We start from the raw sequence: 19725 nt of genomic DNA on the forward strand, positions 1-19725 counted from the left end.
ACGACGTCCATCCTTGCTATCCCAGGCTGCCGGCCTGGAACCCATCCTAGATCGATGAAGAGGAAGAAGAAGAAGCAACTCCAAATGAACATTCAACGCGCTCGCATCAAGTAACCTTTACCTGTACCTGCAACTGGTGTTGTAGTAATCTGTGAGCCACGGGGGACTCAGCAATCTCATTTCCAAAGGTATCAAGACTAGCAAAGCTTAATGGGTGAGGCATGGTTCAGTGGTGAGGTTGCAGCAGCGGCTAAGCATATATTTGGTGGCTAAACTTACGAGTACAAGAAATAAGAGGGGAAAGATCTACGCATAGCGGACGTGAACTACGGTTGATCAAGTGAATGATCCTGAACACCTACCTACGTCAGACATAACCCCACCGTGTCCTCGATCGGAGAAGGAACTCACGAAAGAGACAGTCACGGTTACGCACACAGTTGGCATATTTTAATTAAGTTAACTTCAAGTTATCTAGAACCAGTGTTAAACAAAGCTTCCACGTTGCCACATAACCGCGGGCACGGCTTTCCGAAAATATTTAACCCTGCAGGGGTGCTCCAACTATATAGTCCATCACAAATTACAACAAGCCGCATAGAAATCCTCAATCGCGAAGCTCGCGATCTCGTCGGATTCCCTAGTGGAAAACCTCAACTCTGAGATTACCCAAAGCATCACCGGAATCCCGATGCACAAGATATCTCGTCAAAGGTAAAACTAATCGAGCAAGGCCGCCCGACGTGTCGACGAACCCGATAGGAGCCGCGTATCTCGTTCTCAGGACACGACGAATGGAAAAGCCTACAGGTGCCAAACCTCGAGTTGCCCCGTGGTGGCCCCGCAGTCTGTCCAGTCTGGACCAACACTCATGAGGAGCACTGGCCCGGGGGTTGATTAAATTATCCTCGGGGTCCGGAAAGTCCCTATGCAATTTTATTAGGTGATTAGGCAAATGTAGTACCAATGTTGGGCCTTGCCAGACCAGATTTAATCTAAAATGAATTATCAAGGGGGTCCCCGTAACAACCCTGATCGTGTTAGGAGCGCTCAATTATGGAACATAACACCGATAGCCGGAAACTAAGGGGGCAAAGGTGGAACAAAACACCAGGCTAGAAAGGCCGAGCCTTCCACCTTTTACCAAGTATATAGGTGCATTAAATTAAATAGCATTTAATATGGTGATATAACAAGGGACCCATGCTTTCACATGGAAGCAATGCACCTGCAACTAGCAATGGTAACACAGGGTTAAGCAAGCAGTAACATAGCCAATCAGTGGTTTGCTAGGTTGTGAACAGGTTGAAGGTTTCATGGCATTGTTGAGAGGCTGACATTTAACATGTGGTAGGCAACGAGACATAACGATAGAAACGGTAAAACTAGCATGGCAATGATAGTAATGATATCTGGGGAAATGGTCATCTTGCCTGAGATCCCGCTTGGAAGAAGAATGACTCCGTGAAGCAGACGAACCGATGTAGTCGAACGGGTCCTCACAATCCGGCATGCTGCGGAACTCTATCGAGACGAAGCAACCCGGAAACACAAATCAACACACGGAATTCACCGCACGATGCACAACACAAATGATGCATGAGCAGCTGAATACATGCAAGTCACGGCATGACAAATCACACAATCAAACACTACACATTAAGTGAAGTTCAATATGCAACAAGTTGCATATTGACGAAACTTCACGTTTAATTATTTAGTTCTATCCCGATTAGGTACACGGCAATATTAAATGTGGTTAAACATGGCAAGAGGTGAAGCGCAATTAATCTACCTATCTAGGCATTTTAAATGAGGTCGGAAATGACATATAGCACCTCCGAGACGACCTCACATGTTAATTTACAATTCTGTCCAGATCTGAACTAACACATTTAATTAGTTGTTAAACATGAAAACAAATAGGTTCACGTGATTCTACGCGTCATTTCAATCAATCTACACATATAGAACACCTCCAACGGAGCTACGGTTCAAAAGAAACAAGCACCGCAAAATATGATGGCATGAATGCAATATGTGTGCAACACGGTCACGAACACTTCAAAGCATACAACCAGCAAAAGAAAATGAAACTACACGGGATTCTAAGAAAGTTTCATGTAGTACACGATCAAATCGGAGCTACGGATCAAAAACTACGAGCAAAACAAGAAATGACTACAATGTGCCAACATCAGCCACATAGCATTTTCTACGCCCCACAACTACGGGCACACAACTCCGATAAACTCAAGCAAGGCATGACAGGAAAGAGCGCAAGAATCACTACTACAAACAACTAACAACAACTAGCATGGCATCATGGATCACTAGAGAAAGAAGTCACAAAATGGCATCCCACACACTATTTCAGACTTAGTGAAAATTACACCTCATGAAAGTGCAGTTTTCGTTCTGAAGCTATATTGAGAGCAGCAAAACCTATAGCTATAGGGCTCCAAATGGCATGAAAATTCACTGCATGCTAGAGAAACACAAGGGCTACAACTAACTCCATTGCACCAACCTCAAAAGAGCTACAGATCAAAAGCTAGAAGCAAAATAAAACAGCAACAAAATATAACAGATTCCAGACTTAGAAATATTTCAGCACCTCCAAATCAGCACTATTTCTAGCAACTTGAGGGCGATCAAACCACACCTAATGATGCTTTTCTATTATAACCAAAAATACCAGGGGCTAAACAAAACATCCAAGATCAACTCTCTAGTTGACAACTTAATCAAACGAAGCACGGAATAAATCCTACGAAATAAACAAGAGGGCAACATAGCAAAATATCGCGCGAACTAACTTCCTCAAAAGCTAAAACTAATTGCACAGAAAAATACAATGGAAACATATAAGATATGTGGGGTTGCAACACAAAATAATGCTACACATAAATGCGAGAAAATAACCTATACGCGGGAAAATAAATTAGCGGCAATTCCCTACACGCAAAAATACGAGTGACCGCTCTAAAATACATGGAAAAAGGGTCCCTAGAGCATGAACATTTAATCTAAGGCATTCAGGCAAACCGGACACGCGCGAAAAATAAACTACGGGCAAAACATATTAGGACAGCATGCTAAATTAGGCGTTAGGCATGCTAAACGACGTCAAACAAATGTGAAAGTTTTATAAACGGATTCTACGCGCAAAACTGCATGAAAAACATATCTAATACGTCGCGATCCGACTTACGGAATAGAAACTACGGTCGTTTTAATATCTAGCTTTTTTCCTGGAAATAATTAAATTCGCAGGTATCTAAAAAAAACGGGCCGAATCCGGTGGGCGCAATATAGCTATACCGTAAAGGGGCGCTGGATAGTGGTGGGAAATGAGCTGCTCACCTCGGGCCTTGCCTGAATATGGGCCGGCTCGGAGGGAGCTGGGCCGAAGGCCTCGGGGGGAGCCAGGCCGAAGGCCTCGGGGGGAGCCAGGCCGAGGGGGGCGATCTGGGCCGAGGCCCACGCGGCCAGGAGCCGCCAGGCACGGTAAACGCCAGCACGCAGCGGTTGGGTGGCCTCCCGATCCGGTTGGATCGAGGACCAGGACCGGCAGCGGCGCTGCTCCGGCAGCCGGCGGAGCGGGGCGAGGGCCGTCGAGGACCAGCGGCGGCACATGGCGGCGGCGGGATCCAGCAAGCTGGCCGGCGGCTGGAGGGGCGACGCAGCGAGGACTTGCGCGGGGCGGCGTTGCACCCCACGACGGCGGTGTAAGAAGAGCTCCGGTGGGCAGGGCAGGGCCGGGCGAGGTCCTGCGGCGATGGGGACGGCCGGATCCGGACTGGACTGGATCGGGGTGAGGCTCGCCGGCGGCGACGGCGCAGGTTGGGGCCGGCGGCTGGCACCGGCGACGGGGAGCTCGAGAGGAGGCCGCAACAGGAGGTGCTCGGGAGCATGAGGCGCTCGCGCAAAGCGGGGAGCGGCGCTGTGGGCTTGGCGGGCCGGAGGCGGGCTCACGGGCCCGTCGGTGGCGCTGAGGAGGGAGGGAGGAGAGAGAGAGGCTAGGGTTTGGTGAGGCACGAATTTCGAGGGGGAGAGAGAGGGGGTTGTCTAAAAATATGGTGGAGGGGTATTTATAGAGAAAAGAGGGGCTCGGTGAACCGGAATCGCGTTCCGGATCCAACCATGCGGTCAGATTCGGACGATTCCGAACGCGGGAACGGTTATTTGGCCGTGTAGAGTGGATATCCAGAGACGAGAGGGAGAATGGGCGGCGCGGCAACGAATTTTAAGACACCGACAGACGTCCGACGGTAGACCGAATACGGTGCCGCTACGGTCGACCGTTCGGGTACCAGACGAACTCCGATCGCGATGAAACTTGACAGCCGGTCTAACTACAACTAATAAAGACCGCGCATCAAATCTCAACCCGATCAGAGGAAGTTTTTCAACACACTTTAAAAACAGGGTTACGACGGTGTCGCGGGCGCGTGCGTGAGCGGTCGGGCTCAGAACGGACAACGACGTGAACCGGCAACTAACAACGGATGCATGTTTTGAAAACTGGTGGCAACGGGATGCCGATGCAATGCTGATGATGCGCATGATGCGATGATGATGCGACAAAATAAAATAGACACATGACGAATATGGAATAGAAGGGGAATCTTCTGGAACGTCAGCACCGGGCTGTCACATATACTCCCTCCGTCCCAAAATAAGTGTCGTTGCTCTAGTTCGAAATTTGTACTAACTTAGTGTTAAATGTGCGACACTTATTTTGGGACGGAGGGAGTATTTACTATCAGAAATACTAATCTTTACAATGGTATCTTCTTACATATCCTTTGATATTTTTGCGCAAATATATTATATATTAGGATTTTTTGCACAAATATATTCTATGATTTTGATGCTTTTGGTCCTTGCCCCCCCCATCTCAATTTTCTGGCTCCATCCCTGGCGCCACCCCTTCCCTCCCTCCTATATATATTGGAGAGGAGACACGGCAGCCGCATCTAAGCCACGGCGTAACTCTCTCTCCCACCTCTAGTTCGTTCCACCTCTAGATTGATTCGGTAGCGCACGGCGCAGTCCTGCCAGATCAGCTGCACCAACAACGCCGCCACATCGTTGTGCTGTCGGAGAACTCATCTACTTCTCCGTCCCTTCTTGCTGTATCAAGAAGGTGGAGATCGTCATCGAGCTGTACATGTGCTGAACGCGGAGGTGTCGTCCGTTCGACGCTAGATCGTGATTGGATTGTGGGATGGTTTCCGATTTGGATCGCGAAGATGTTCGGCTACATCAACCGTGTTTCTTAACGCTTCCTCCTTAGCGATCTGATACGTCTCCAACGTATCTATAATTTTTGATGGTTTCATGCTATTATCTTGTCAAACTTTGGATGTTTTGCATGCTTTTTATTTATTTTCTAGGACTAACTTATTAACTCAGTGCCAAGTGCCAGTTCCTGTTTTTTCCATGTTTTTGACCCCTTTCACAGGAGATTTTGAAACGGAGTCCAAACGAAAGAAAATCCCTGAAAAGATTTTTTTTGGAACGGAAGAAGATCGGAGAACTTGGGAGCCAAGCTAGAGGAGCACCAGGGCCCCACAAGCCCCCACCCCGCGGCCAGGGGGGCACCCCATCTAGGCTTGTGGGCCCCCTGGAGGTCCCCTGACCTAGATCTTGCGCTTATATATTCCCAGATATTCCCAAAAAAATAAAGAGACGATTGCAATCACTTTTCCGCCGCCGCAAGCTTCTGTCTCCGCAAGATCCCATCTGGGGCACGTCCCGGTGCCCTGCCGGAGGGGGGATTCGGACACAGAGGGCTTCTTCATCAACACCATGACCTCTCCGATGATGCGTGAGTAGTTCACCATAGACCTACGGGTCCATAGCTAGTAACTAGATGGCTTCTTCTCTCTCTTGGATCTTCAATACAAAGTTCTCCATGATGTTCATGGAGATCTATCCGATGTAATCTTCTTTTGCGGTGTGTTTGTCGAGATCCGATGAATTGTGGATTTATGATCAGATTATCTATGAATCTTATTTGAGCTTCTTCTGATCTCTCTTATGCATGATTTCATATCTTTGTAATTCTCTTCGAGTTGTGGGTTTTGTCTGGCCAACTAGATCTATGATTCTTGCAATGGGAGAAGTGCTTGGTTTTGGGTTCATACTATGCGGTGACCTCATCCAGTGACAGAAGGTGTAGCGAGGCACGCATCATGTTGTTGCCATCAAGGGTAAAAGATAGGGTTTTCATCATTGGTTTGAGATTATCCCTCTACATCATGTCATCTTGCTTAAAGCTTTACTATGTTCGTCATGAACTCAATACACTAGATGCATGTTGGATAGCGGTCGATGTGTGGAGTAATAGTAGTAGATGCAGAAAGTATCGGTCTACTTGTCTCGGACGTGATGCCTATATGCATGATCATTGCCTTAGATATCATCATGACTTTGCGCGGTTCTATCAATTGCTCGATAGTAATTTGTTCACCCACCGTGATATTTGCTATTATGAGAGAAGCCTCTCGTGAACATTATGGCCCCCAGGGTCTACTCCACACCATATTTTCAGCCTTACAATTTTTACTTCGTTGCACTTTCCGCGTTCAGATCTCACTTTGCAAACAATCTTGAAGGGATTGACAACCCCTTTGAAGTGTTGGGTGCAAGTTTGTTTGTGTTTGCGCGCGTACTTTGGACTTGACGAGGCCCTCCTTCTGGATCGATACCTTGGTTCTCAAACTGAGGGAAATACTTACTGCTCCTGTGCTGCATCACCCTTTCCTCTTCAAAGGAAAAACCGACGCAAACCAGAGAAGTAACAAGAAGAATTCCTAAGCGTCAGGGAAGGACTTTTGTTGTCGTAGCAGAAGAATTTCTGGCGCCGTTGCCGGGGAGGATCAAGTCAAGAACTCATCCAAGTAGGTGTCGCAAACTCATCTCTTGCATTTACTTTGTTTGCTAGTTGCCTCTCGTTTTCCTCTCCCCCACTTCACCAATTTGCCTTTTTTCGTTTGCCTTTTCGTTCGGCCTTTTTCTCACTGGCTTTCTCTTCACTTGTGTGCTATGTGCCTTCAATATGCTTGCATCTTCGCTTGCTGAAAATCTAGTAATATGGATCCTCATCCACTTGCTAATATATTTAAGAGATCCAATTATGTTGATCCAATTGCTAGTGAGTTGAGTGCACTTGACTTTCTCTATGGAGTTTTGCTTGAGATGCGTGAATCTGAAAATCGTGATGAAGAAATTTATGAAGTGATTCACGTGAGCTCCTTGAATTAAAAGCATGATTGCAATGGTTTCACTATAAATTCTATTAGTCACAATCATGCTAAAAATATGCAAAACACTAAGCTTGGGGATGCTAGTTTTGCTATGTCCACTACTTGTTGGAATGATCGTGATTGGGGTAATGATTTTTCTTATGATCTTGAAAATTTGTTTAAACCTCATGATGATTATGATATTTGCAATATTATTGAAAGTGGGTTTGGAGAAGTCATGACTTTAATTGATGATAATCCCACTATTTTTGAAGAGCGTCAACTTTGCATGCATGTGGATCATGAAAAGAATATCCAATGGGATAGCTATATTGTTGAATTTGATTATGATCCCACATGTGATTGCTATGAGAGACGAAAATATTGTGGTAGAAACTTTCATGTTACAAAATTACCTCTCGTTATGTTGAGATTGCTATTGTCACTTTCTTCTTCCTTGCATTTGGTAACTATTGGTTGTCTTGACAATCTGTTTTCCTATAAAATGCCTATGCATAAAAAGTATGTTAGACTTAGATGTGATTTTCACATGCTTTATGATGCTATCGTTGTGCTTCAATTCTTGTCTTTTGTGTGAGCATCATTGAATTATCAATGCCTAGCTAAGGGCGTTAAACAATAGCGCTTGTTGGGAGGCAACCCAATGAATTTATCTTTTTCTTTCTGTTTTGTTGCGTCCACACTTTCATAATTCTGTTTTGATTGTGTTTTTTGTGTTTCTTTTTGTGTTTGAGCCAAACAAAACCTTTATGACTAGTCTTGGTAATGGTTGTTTGATCCTGCTGGAAAAAGACAGAAACTTTTCGCTCACGAGATGATTTTTAATTTTTATTCCGAAAGAGCTTTTGAGTTGATTCCTTTTGCTGCTGATTGATATGCTGTTTCCCCAGGCCTTCGTAATTTTTGAGATTTTTGAGGTACCAGAAGTATACGAAGTATACAGATTTCTACAGACTCGTCTATTTTTGACAGATTCTGTTTTTGTTGAGTTGGTTGCTTGTTTTGATGAAACTGCGGTTAGTATCGGGGGGGTAGTAGCCATGGAAAAGTGAGAATACAGTAGCCCATCATCAATATAGATGGAATTCAAGTTTTCTACAGTACCAAAAGAAGTGGTAGTTTGTTTTCTTGTACTAATGTTATCACAAGTTTCTGTTTAAGTTTTGTGTTGTGAAGTTTTCAAGTTTTGGGTGACGTTTTCATGGACAAAGAGATAAGGAGTGTAAAGAGCTCAAGCTTGGGGATGCCCAAGGCATCCCAAGCCAAATTCAAGGACACCAAAAAGCCTAAGCTTTGGGATGCCCCGGGAAGGCATCCCCTCTTTCGTCTTCAATCCATCGGTAACATTACTTGGAGCTATATTTTTATTCACCACATGATATGTGTTTTGCTTGGAGCGTCTTGTATCATAGGAGTCTTTTCTTTTTGTTGTGTCACAATCATCCTTGCTGCACACCTTTTTGAGAGAGAGAGAGACATGCACTCATCGTGATTTTGCTAGAATGCTCATAGTGCTTCACTTATATCTTTTGAGCTAGATACTTTTGCTCTTGTGCTTCACTTATATCGTTAGAGCACGGCGGTGCGTGATTTGGTAGTTGGCTTATGCTATGAAGGTAGTCCCAAATGTGATAGGTACCCAAAGAAGATGCAAAAACCTCCATCTTCATGTGCATTGAATAGAAAGAGAAGTTTTGGTTCCTCTCAATTAGTTTTGAGACGTGGATTCGGTAATATTGAGAGTTATGATTAGTAGGGTGTTGTGAATCTAGAGATACTTGTGTTGGAGTTAGTGATTCCCGTAGCATGCACGTATGGTGAACCGCTATGTTAGGAAATCAGAGCATAATTGATCTATTGATTGTCATCCTTTGTGTTGAGGTCGGGATCGTGCGATGGTTTATACCTACCAACCCTTCCCCTCGGCGTATGCGTTTAGCACTTTGTTTCGATTAATAATAAAAACTTTCGCAACAAGTATGTGAGTTCTTTATGACTAATGTGAGCCCATGGTATATATGCACTTTCACCTTCCACCATTGCTAGCCTCTCTAGTGTCGCGCAATTCTCGCCGGTGCACAAACCCACCAAATTCCTTCCTCAAAACATCCACCATACCTACCTACTATGGCATTTTCATAGCCATTCCGAGATATATTTCCATGCAACTCCCACTATTCCGTCTCATGACTTGTGTCGTCACTCTAATATTGCCATTGCATGATCGTAAGATAGCTAGAGAGATGTTTCAACGTCATACGCCATGCTAGATTGTTGCACATCCCGGTACACTGCCGGAGGCATTTCCTATGGAGTCATCATCATTGTGATCTTTGAGCTTTGAGTAAATAAAACGTGTGATTATCATCATTATTAGAGCATTGTCCTATGTGAGAAAAAAAAGAGGCCAAAGAGCCCAAAAAAGAGAAAAGAAAAGAAAAGAAAAAAAGAGGCCTAAGAGCCCAAATAAAAAAAGAGAGAAAAAGAGAGAAGGGACAATGCTACTATCTTTTTCCACACTTGTCCTTCATGTTAGCGCCATGTTCTTCATGATTGAGAGCTTCTTGCTTTGTCACTACCATATGCTAGTGGGAATCTTCGTTTTATAACTTGGCTTGTATATTCCAATGATGGGCTTTCTCAAAATTGCCCTAGGTCTTCGTGAGCAAGCAAGTTGGATGCACACCCACTAGTTTTCCTCTTGAGCTTTCACATACTTATAGCTCTAGTGCATCTCTTGTATGGCAATCCCTACTCATTCACATTGATATCTATTAATGGGCATCTTCATAGCCTATTGATACGTCGAGTCAGTGTGACCATCACCTCCTTTTTGTCTCACAACCACCACCACACTCTATTCCACCTATAGTGCTATATCCATGGCTCGCGCTCATGTATTGCGTGATAGTTATAAAAAGTTTGAGAAAGTAAGAGTGCAAAAACAATTACTTGGACAATTCCGGGGTTGTGCATGATTTACATTAGTTGTGTGAGGATGATGGAGCATAGCCAGACTATATGATTTTGTAGGGATAACTTTCTTTGGCCTTGTTATTTTGAAAGTTCATGATTACTTTGCTAGTTTGCTTGAAGTATTACTGTTTTCATGTCAATAGCAAACTATTGTTTTGAATCTTACGGATCTGAACATTCATGCCACGTGAAAAAAGTTGCAAATGACAACTATGCTAGGTAGCATTCCACATCAAAAATTCATTCTTTATCACTTCCCTACTCGAGGACGAGCAGGAGTTAAGCTTGGGGATGCTTGATACGTCTCCAACGTATTTATAATTTTTGATGGTTTCATGCTATTATCTTGTCAAATTTTGGATGTTTTGCATGCTTTTTATTTATTGTCTGGGACTAACTTATTAACTCAGTGCCAAGTGTCAGTTCCTGTTTTTTCCATGTTTTTGACCCCTTTCAGAGGAGATTTTGAAACGGAGTCCAAACGGAAGAAAATCCCCGAAAAGATTTTATTTGGAACGGAAGAAGATCGGAGAACTTGGGAGCCAAGCTAGAGGAGTGATACGTCCATTTTGCATCATGCTTTCATGTTGATATTTATTGCTTTTTGGGCTATCATATTACTTGTGGTACCATATTTATGCTTTTTCTCTCTTATTTTGCAAGGTTTATTTGAAGAGGGAGAATTCACGCAGCTGGAATTCTGGACTGGAAAAGGAGCAAATCTTAGTCCACTATTCTGCACATCTCCAAATGCCCTGAAAAGTTAAGTGGATTTTTTTAGGATTATATAAAAAATACTGGGTGAAAGAACTACCGGAGGGGGCTGCCAGGGCGCCACAAGCCGTGACACCGCCACCCCCCTGGTGGCAGAGTGGGGGCTTGTGGGCTCCCAGACGGCCCACTAGCCCCCCTCTTTTGCTATATGAAGCATCTTGGTCCAGAAAAAATCAGAAGGGAGCTTTTTCGTGGTTTCGCCACCGCCACGAGGCGGAACTTGAGCAGATCAAATCTAGAGCTCCGGCAAGACGATCCTGCCGGGGAAACTTCCCTCCCGGAGGGGGAAATCGTCGCCATCATCATCACCAACACTCCTCTCGTCGGAGGGGAGGCATCTTCATCAACATCTTCATCAGCACCATCTCCTCTCCAATCCCTAGTTCATCTCTTGTAACCAATCTTCGTCTCACGATTTCGATTGGTACTTGTAAGGTTGCTAGTAGTGTTGATTACTCTTTGTAGTTGATGCTAGTTGGATTACTTGGTGGAAGAGTTTATGTTCAGATCCTTGATGCTATTCATTACACCTCTGATCATGATTATAATTATGCTTTGTGAGTAGTTACTTTTGTTCCTGAGGATATGGGATAAATCATGTTAATAGTAGTCATGTGAATTTGATATTCATTCGGTATTTTGATATGTTGTATGTTGTCTTTTCCTCTAGTGGTGTTATGTGAACGTCGACTAGATAAAACTTCACCATACTTGGGCCTAGAGGAAGGCATTGGGGAGTAGTAAGTAGATGATGGGTTGCTGGAGTGACAGAAGCTTAAACCCCAGTCTATGTGTTGCTTCGTAAGGGGCTGATTTGGATCCACTAGTTTAATGCTATGGTTAGACGTTTTCTTAATTCTTCTTTTGTAGTTGCGGATGCTTGTGAGAGAGGTTAATCATAAGTAGGATGCTTGTCCAAGTAAGGGCAGTACCCAAGCGCCGGTCCACCCACATATCAAACTATCAAAGTAACGAACGTGAATCATATGAACATGATGAAACTAGCATGACAGAAATTCCCGTGTGTCCTCGGGAGCGTTTTTTCCTCCTATAAGACTTTGTTCAGGCTTGTCCCTTGCTACAAAAGGGATTGGGCCACTTGTTGCACCGTTGCTACTACTTGTTACTTCTTACTTTTCGCTTGCTACGTTTCACCTCACTACACCATCACTTGTTACCGCTACTTTCAGTGCTTGCAGTTATTACCTCGCTAAAATCCATTTATCAGAGCCTTCTGCTCCTCGTTGGGTTCGACACTCTTACTTATCGAAAGGACTACGACTGGTCCCCTATACTTGTGGGTCATCAAGGAGCACCAGGGGCCCCACAAACCCCCACCCCGCGGCCAGGGGGCCGGGCCATCCAAGCTTGTGGGCCCCCTGGAGGTCCCCTGACCTAGATCTTGCACCTATATATTCCCAAATATTCCCAAAAAAATCAAGAGACGATCGCAATCACTTTTCCGCCGCCGCAAGCTTCTGTCTCCGCAAGATCCCATCTGGGGCACGTCCTGGTGCCCTGCCAGAGGGGGGATTCGGACACGGAGGGCTTCTTCATCAACACCATGACATCTCCGATGATGCGTGAGTAGTTCACCATAGACCTACGGGTGCATAGCTAGTAACTAGATGGCTTCTTCTCTCTCTTGGATCTTCAATACAAAGTTCTCCCTGATCTTCATGGAGATCTATCTGATGTAATCTTCTTTTGCGGTGTGTTTGTCGAGATCCGATGAATTGTGGATTTATGATCAGATTATCTATGAATCTTATTTGAGTTTCTTCTGATCTCTCTTATGCATGATTTCATATCCTTGTAATTCTCTTCGAGTTGTGGGTTTTGTCTGGCCAACTAGATCTATGATTCTTGCAATGGGAGAAGTGCTTGGTTTTGGGTTCATACCGTGTCGTGACCTCACCCAGTGACAGAAGGGATAGCGAGGCACGCATCGTGTTGTTGCCATCAAGGCAAAAAAGATGGGGTTTTCATCATTGGTTTGAGATTATCCCTCTACACCATGTCATCTTGCTTAAAGCGTTACTCTGTTCGTCCTGAACTCAATACACTAGATGCATGCTGGATAGCAGTCGATGTGTGGAGTAATAGTAGTAGATGCAGAAAGTGTCGGTCTACTTGTCTCGGACGTGATGCCTATATGCATGATCATTGCCTTAGATCTCGTCATGACTTTGCGCGGTTCTGTCAATTGTTCGACAGTAATTTGTTCACCCACCGTGATATTTGCTATTATGAGAGAAGCCTCTAGTGAACACTATGGCCCCGAGGGTCTACTCCACACCATATTTTTAGCCTTACACTTTTTACTTTGTTGCACTTTCCGCCTTCAGATCTCACTTTGCAAACAATATTGAAGGGATTGACAACCCCTTTGAGGCGTTGGGTGCAAGTTTGTTTGTGTTTGCGCATGTACTTTGGACTTGACGAGGCCCTCCTTCTGGATCGATACATTGGTTCTCAAACTGAGGGAAATACTTACTGCTCGTGTGCTGCATCACCCTTTCCTCTTCAAGGGAAAAACCGACGCAAACCAGAGAAGTAACAAGAAGAATTCCTAAGTGCCAGGGAAGGACTTTTGTTGCCGTAGCACGATCCACGAGGGTATGTAGATCCAATCTCCCTTCACGTAGATGCTCATTACCATGGTTAGATCTTGTATGTGCATAGGAAAATTTTTGTTTCCCATGCAACATTCCCCAACAGTGGTATTAGAGCCAAGTTTATGCGTAGATGACATCTCGAGCAGAACACAAAGGAGTTTGTGAAAATTGATATTCAGATTGCTTCCCTCCTTAGTTTTTTATTGATTCGGCGGTATTGTGGGATGAAGTGGCCCGGACCAACCTTACTCGTCCGCATACGAGAGACTGGTTCCATCGACTCACATGCAACTTGCTGCATAAAGTTGGATGACGGGTGTCTATTGTTGGAATTATGACCTAGAGGCAATAATAAATATAGTTATTATTATAATTCTTGTATCAAGATAATCGTTTATTATCCATGCTATAATTGTATTGAATGAAGACTCATTTACATGTGTGGATACATAGACAAAACACCGTCCCTAGCAAGCCTCTAGTTAGCTAGCCAGTTGAACAAAGATAGTCAGTGTCTTCTGATTATGAACAAGGTGTTGTTGCTTGATAACTGGATCACGTCATTAGGAGAATCACGTGATGGACTAGACCCAAACTAATAGACGTAGCATGTTGATCGTGTCATTTTGTTGCTACTGTTTTCTGCGTGTCAAGTATTTATTCCTATGACCATGAGATCATATAATTCACTGACACCGGAGGAATGCTTTATGTGTATCAAATGTCGCAATGTAACTGGGTGACTATAAAGATGCTCTACAGGTATCTCCGAAGGTGTTAGTTGAGTTAGTATGGATCAAGACTGGGATTTGTCACTCCGTGTAAACGGAGAGGTATCTCGGGGCCCACTCGGTAATACAACATCACACACAAGCCTTGCAAGCAATGTAACTTAGTGTAAGTTGCGGGATCTTGTATTACGGAACGAGTAAAGAGACTTGCCGGTAAACGAGATTGAAATAGGTATACGGATACTGACGATCGAATCTCGGGCAAGTAACATACCGAAGGACAAAGGGAATGACATACGGGATTATATGAATCCTTGGCACTGAGGTTCAAACGATAAGATCTTCGTAGAATATGTAGGATCCAATATGGGCATCCAGGTCCCGCTATTGGATATTGACCGAGGAGTCTCTCGGGTCATGTCTACATAGTTCTCGAACCCGCAGGGTCTGCACACTTAAGGTTCGACGTTATTTTATGCGTATTAGAGTTATATGGTTGGTTACCGAATGTTGTTCGGAGTCTCGGATGAGATCACGGACGTCACGAGGGTTTCCGGATTGGTCCGGAAATGAAGATTGATATATAGGATGACCTCATTTGATTACCGGGAGGTTTTCGGAGTTACCGGGAATGTACCGGGAATGACGAATGGGTTCCGGGAGTTCACCGGGGGGGCAACCCACCCCGGGGAAGCCCATAGGTCTTGAGGGTGGCACACCAGCCCTTAGTGGGCTGGTGGGACAGCCCAAAGGGGCACTATGCGCAAAGAAGAAAAAATCAAGAGAAAAGAAAAAAAAGGAGGAGGTGGGAAGGAAGGGGGACTCCCTCCCACCAAACCAAGTCCAATTCGGTTTGGGGGGGAGTCCTCCCCCATTGGACTCGGCCGACCCCCTTGGGGCTCCTTGAGCCCCAAGGCAAGGTCCCCTCCCTCCCACCTATATATACGGAGGTTTTAGGGCTGATTTGAGACGACTTTTCCACGGCAGCCCGACCACATACCTCCACGGTTTTTCCTCTAGATCGCGTTTCTGCGGAGCTCGGGCGGAGCCCTGCTGAGACAAGGTCATCACCAACCTACGGAGCGCCGTCACGCTGCTGGAGAACTCTTCTACCTCTCCGTCTCTCTTGCTGGATCAAGAAGGCCGAGATCATCGTCGAGCTGTACGTGTGCTGAACGCGGAGGTGCCGTCCGTTTGGTACTAGATCGTGGGACTGATCGCGGGATTGTTCGCGGGGCGGATCGAGGGACGTGAGGACGTTCCACTACATCAACCGCGTTCACTAACGCTTCTGCTGTACGATCTACAAGGGTACGTAGAACACTCGTCCCCTCTCGCAGATGGACATAACCATGATAGGTCTTCGTGCGCGTAGGAAATTTTTTGTTTCCCATGCGACATTCCCCAACAGTGGTATCAGAGCCTGGTTCATGCGTAGATGTCTTCTCGAGTAGAACATAAAAGTTTTTGTGGGCGGTGATCTGCGTTTTGCTGCCCTCCTTAGTCTTTTCTTGATTCCGCGGTATTGTTGGATTGAAGCGGCTTGGACCGACATTACTCGTACGCTTACGAGAGACTGGTTTCATCGTTACGAGTAACTCCGTTGCTCAAAGATGACTGGCAAGTGTCGGTTTCTCCAACTTTAGTTGAATCGGATTTGACCGAGGAGGTCCTTGGATGAGGTTAAATAGCAACTCATATATCTCCGTTGTGGTGTTTGCGTAAGTAAGATGCGATCCTACTAGATACCCTTGGTCACCACGTAAAACATGCAACAACAAAATTAGAGGACGTCTAACTTGTTTTTGCAGGGTATGCTTGTGATGTGATATGGCCAATGATGTGCTGTGATATATTGGATATATAGATGATCATGTTGTAATAGAAATATCGACTTGCACGTCGATGGTACGGCAACCGACAGGAGCCATAGGGTTGTCTTTATACTAACGTGTGTGCTTGCAGATGCGTTTACTATTTTGCTAGGATGTAGCTTTAGTAGTAATAGCATGAGTAGCACGGCAACCCCGATGGCAACACGTTGATGGAGATCATGGTGTGGCGCCGGTGACAAGAAGATCGTGACGGTGCTTTGGTGATGGAGATCAAGAAGCACGTGATGATGGCCATATCATGTCACTTATGAATTGCATGTGATGTTAATCCTTTTATGCACCTTGTTTTGCTTAGAACGACGGTAGCATTATGAGGTGATCTATCACTAAAATTTCAAGACGAAATTGTGTTCTCCCCAACTGTGCACCGTTGCTACAGTTCGTCGTTTCGAGACACCACGTGATGATCGGGTGTGATAGACTCAACGTTCACATACAACGGGTGCAAAACAGTTGCGCACGCGGAACACTCGGGTTAAGCTTGACGAGCCTAGCATGTGCAGACATGGCCTCGGAACACATGAGACCGAAAGGTCGATCATCAATCATATAGATGATATGATTAGCATAGGGATGCTTACCACTGAAACTATACTCAACTCACGTGATGATCGGACTTGAGCTAGTGTAAGTGGATCATGAACCACTCAAATGACTAGAGAGATGTACTTTTTGAGTGGGAGTTTAGCGAATAATTTGATTAAGTTAAACTCTAATTATCTTGAACATAGTCTAAGTCCACTTTGAATATATTTGTGTTGTAGATCATGGCCCACGCGACAGTCATCCTGAATTTTAATACGTTCCTAGAGAAAGCTAAGTTGAAAGATGATGGAAGCAACTTTGTAGACTGGGCTCGTAATCTTAAGCTAATCTTACAAGCTGGGAAGAAGGATTATGTCCTTAATGCTGCGTTAGGAGATGAACCACCCGCTACGGCTGATCAGGATGTTAAGAACGCTTGGTTAGCACGTAAGGAGGACTACTCAATAGTTCAATGTGCAGTCTTGTATGGCTTAGAACCGGGACTTCAACGTCGCTTTGAGCGTCATGGAGCATTTGAGATGTTCCAGGAGTTGGACTTTATCTTTCAGAAGAACGCCCGGATCGAGAGGTATGAGACCTCCGATAAATTCTATGCTTGCAAGATGGAGGAAAACTCATTTGTCAGTGAACATGTGCTCAAAATGTCTAGGTACTCAAACCGTCTAGCTGAGCTGGGGATTGAACTCCCGCAAGAATCTATCACTGACAGAATCCTTCAATCACTGCCGCCAAGCTATAAAGGCTTTGTGTTGAACTACAACATGCAAGGGATGAACAAGTCTCCCGGCGAGTTGTTTGCGATGCTGAAAGTCGCAGAGTCTGAACTCCGTAAATAGCATCAAGTGTTGATGGTGAATAAGACCACTAGTTTCAAGAGAAACGGCAAAGGCAAGAAGGGCAATTCGAAGAAGAGCGGCAAGCCTGTTGCCAATCTGACGAAGAAACCCAAAGCTGGACCTAAGCCGGAAACGGAGTGTTACTATTGCAAGGGTATGGGTCACTGGAAGCGCAATTGCCCCAAGTATCTGGCAGATAAGAAGGCGGGCAAAGAAAAATCAGGTATATTTGATATACATGTTATTGATGTGTACTTAACCGGCTCTCGTAGTAGTGCCTGGGTATTCTATACCGGTTCTGTTGCTCATATTTGCAACTCAAAACAGGAACTGGGGAATAGGCGAAGGTTGGCGAAAGATGAAGTGACGATGCGCGTAGGAAATGGTTCCAAGGTTGATGCAATCTCCGTCGGCACAGTGTCACTTCAGTTACCGTCAGGATTAGTGATGAACTTAAATAATTGTTATTTAGTGCCTGCGTTGAGCATGAACATTATATCTAGATCTTGTTTATTGCGAGACGGTTACTCTTTTAAGTCAGAGAATAATGGTTGTTCTATTTCTATGAGTAACATCTTTTATGGTCATGCACCAAATGTGAGAGGATTGTTCATATTGAATCTTGATAGCGATACGCATATACATAACATTGAGACCAAAAAGGTTAGAGTTAACAATGATAGCGCCATATTTTTGTGGCACTGCCGCTTAGGTCATATTGGTGTAAAGCGCATGAAGAAACTCCATGCTGATGGACTTTTGGAGTCACTTGACTTTGATTCACTTGACACGTGCGAACCATGCCTCATGGGCAAGATGACTAAGACTCCGTTCTCACGAACAATGGAGCGTGCAACTGACTTGTTGGAAATCATACATACCGATGTGTGTGGTCCGATGAGCGTGGAGGCACGCGGCGGATATCGTTATTTTCTCACCTTTAGTGACGATTTAAGTAGATATGGTTATGTCTACTTGATGAAGCACAAGTCTGAAACATTTGAAAAGTTCAAGCAATTTCAGAGTGAAGTGGAAAATCATCGTAACAAGAAGCTCAAGTTCCTGCGGTCTGATCGTGGGGGTGAATATCTGAGTTTCGAGTTTGGTGCTCACTTAAGACAATGTGGAATTGTTTCACAGTTAACACCGCCTGGAACACCACAGCGTAATGGTGTGTCCGAACGTCGTAATCGTACTCTATTAGAAATGGTGTGATCTATGATGTCTCTTACTGATTTGCCGTTATCATTTTGGGGCTATGCATTAGAAACAGCTGCATTCACTTTAAATAGGGCACCATCAAAATCCGTTGAGACGACACCATACGAACTGTGGTATGGCAAAAGGCCAAAGTTGTCGTTTCTTAAAGTTTGAGGATGTGATGCTTATGTCAAAAAGCTTCAGCCTGAAAAGCTGGAACCCAAAGCGGAAAGGTGCGTCTTCATAGGTTACCCAAAAGACACAGTTGGGTACACCTTCTATCTCAAATCCGAGGGCAAAGTGTTTGTTGCTAAAAATGGAGCTTTTCTCGAGAAGGAGTTTCTCTCGAGAGAATTGAGTGGGAGGAAGATAGAACTTGACGAGGTTGTCGAACCTCTCATCCCTCTGGATGGTGGCGCAGGGCAAGGGGAAACCTCTGTCATTGCGACGCCGGTTGAGGAGGAAGTTAATGATGATGATCATGAAACTCCAGTTCAAGTTTATGTCGAACCACGCAGGTCGACGAGACCACGTGCTGCTCCAGAGTGGTACGGTAATCCCGTCTTATCAATCATGTTGTTAGACAACAATGAACCTGCGAATTATGAAGAAGCAATGGTGGGCTCAGATTCCAACAAATGGCTGGAAGCCATGAAGTCCGAGATAGGATCCATGTATGAGAACAAAGTGTGGACTTTGGAGGTACTACCTGAGGGCCGCAAGGCTATTCAGAACAAATGGATCTTTAAGAGGAAGACGGACGCTGACGGCAATGTGACCGTTTATAAAGCTCGACTTGTGGCAAAGGGTTTTTCACAAGTTCAAGGAGTTGACTACGATGAGACATTCTCACCCGTAGCGATGCTTAAGTC

This window comes from Hordeum vulgare, chromosome 7H (genome assembly GCF_904849725.1).
Source record: "Hordeum vulgare subsp. vulgare chromosome 7H, MorexV3_pseudomolecules_assembly, whole genome shotgun sequence".
Taxonomy (NCBI): Eukaryota; Viridiplantae; Streptophyta; class Magnoliopsida; order Poales; family Poaceae; genus Hordeum; species Hordeum vulgare.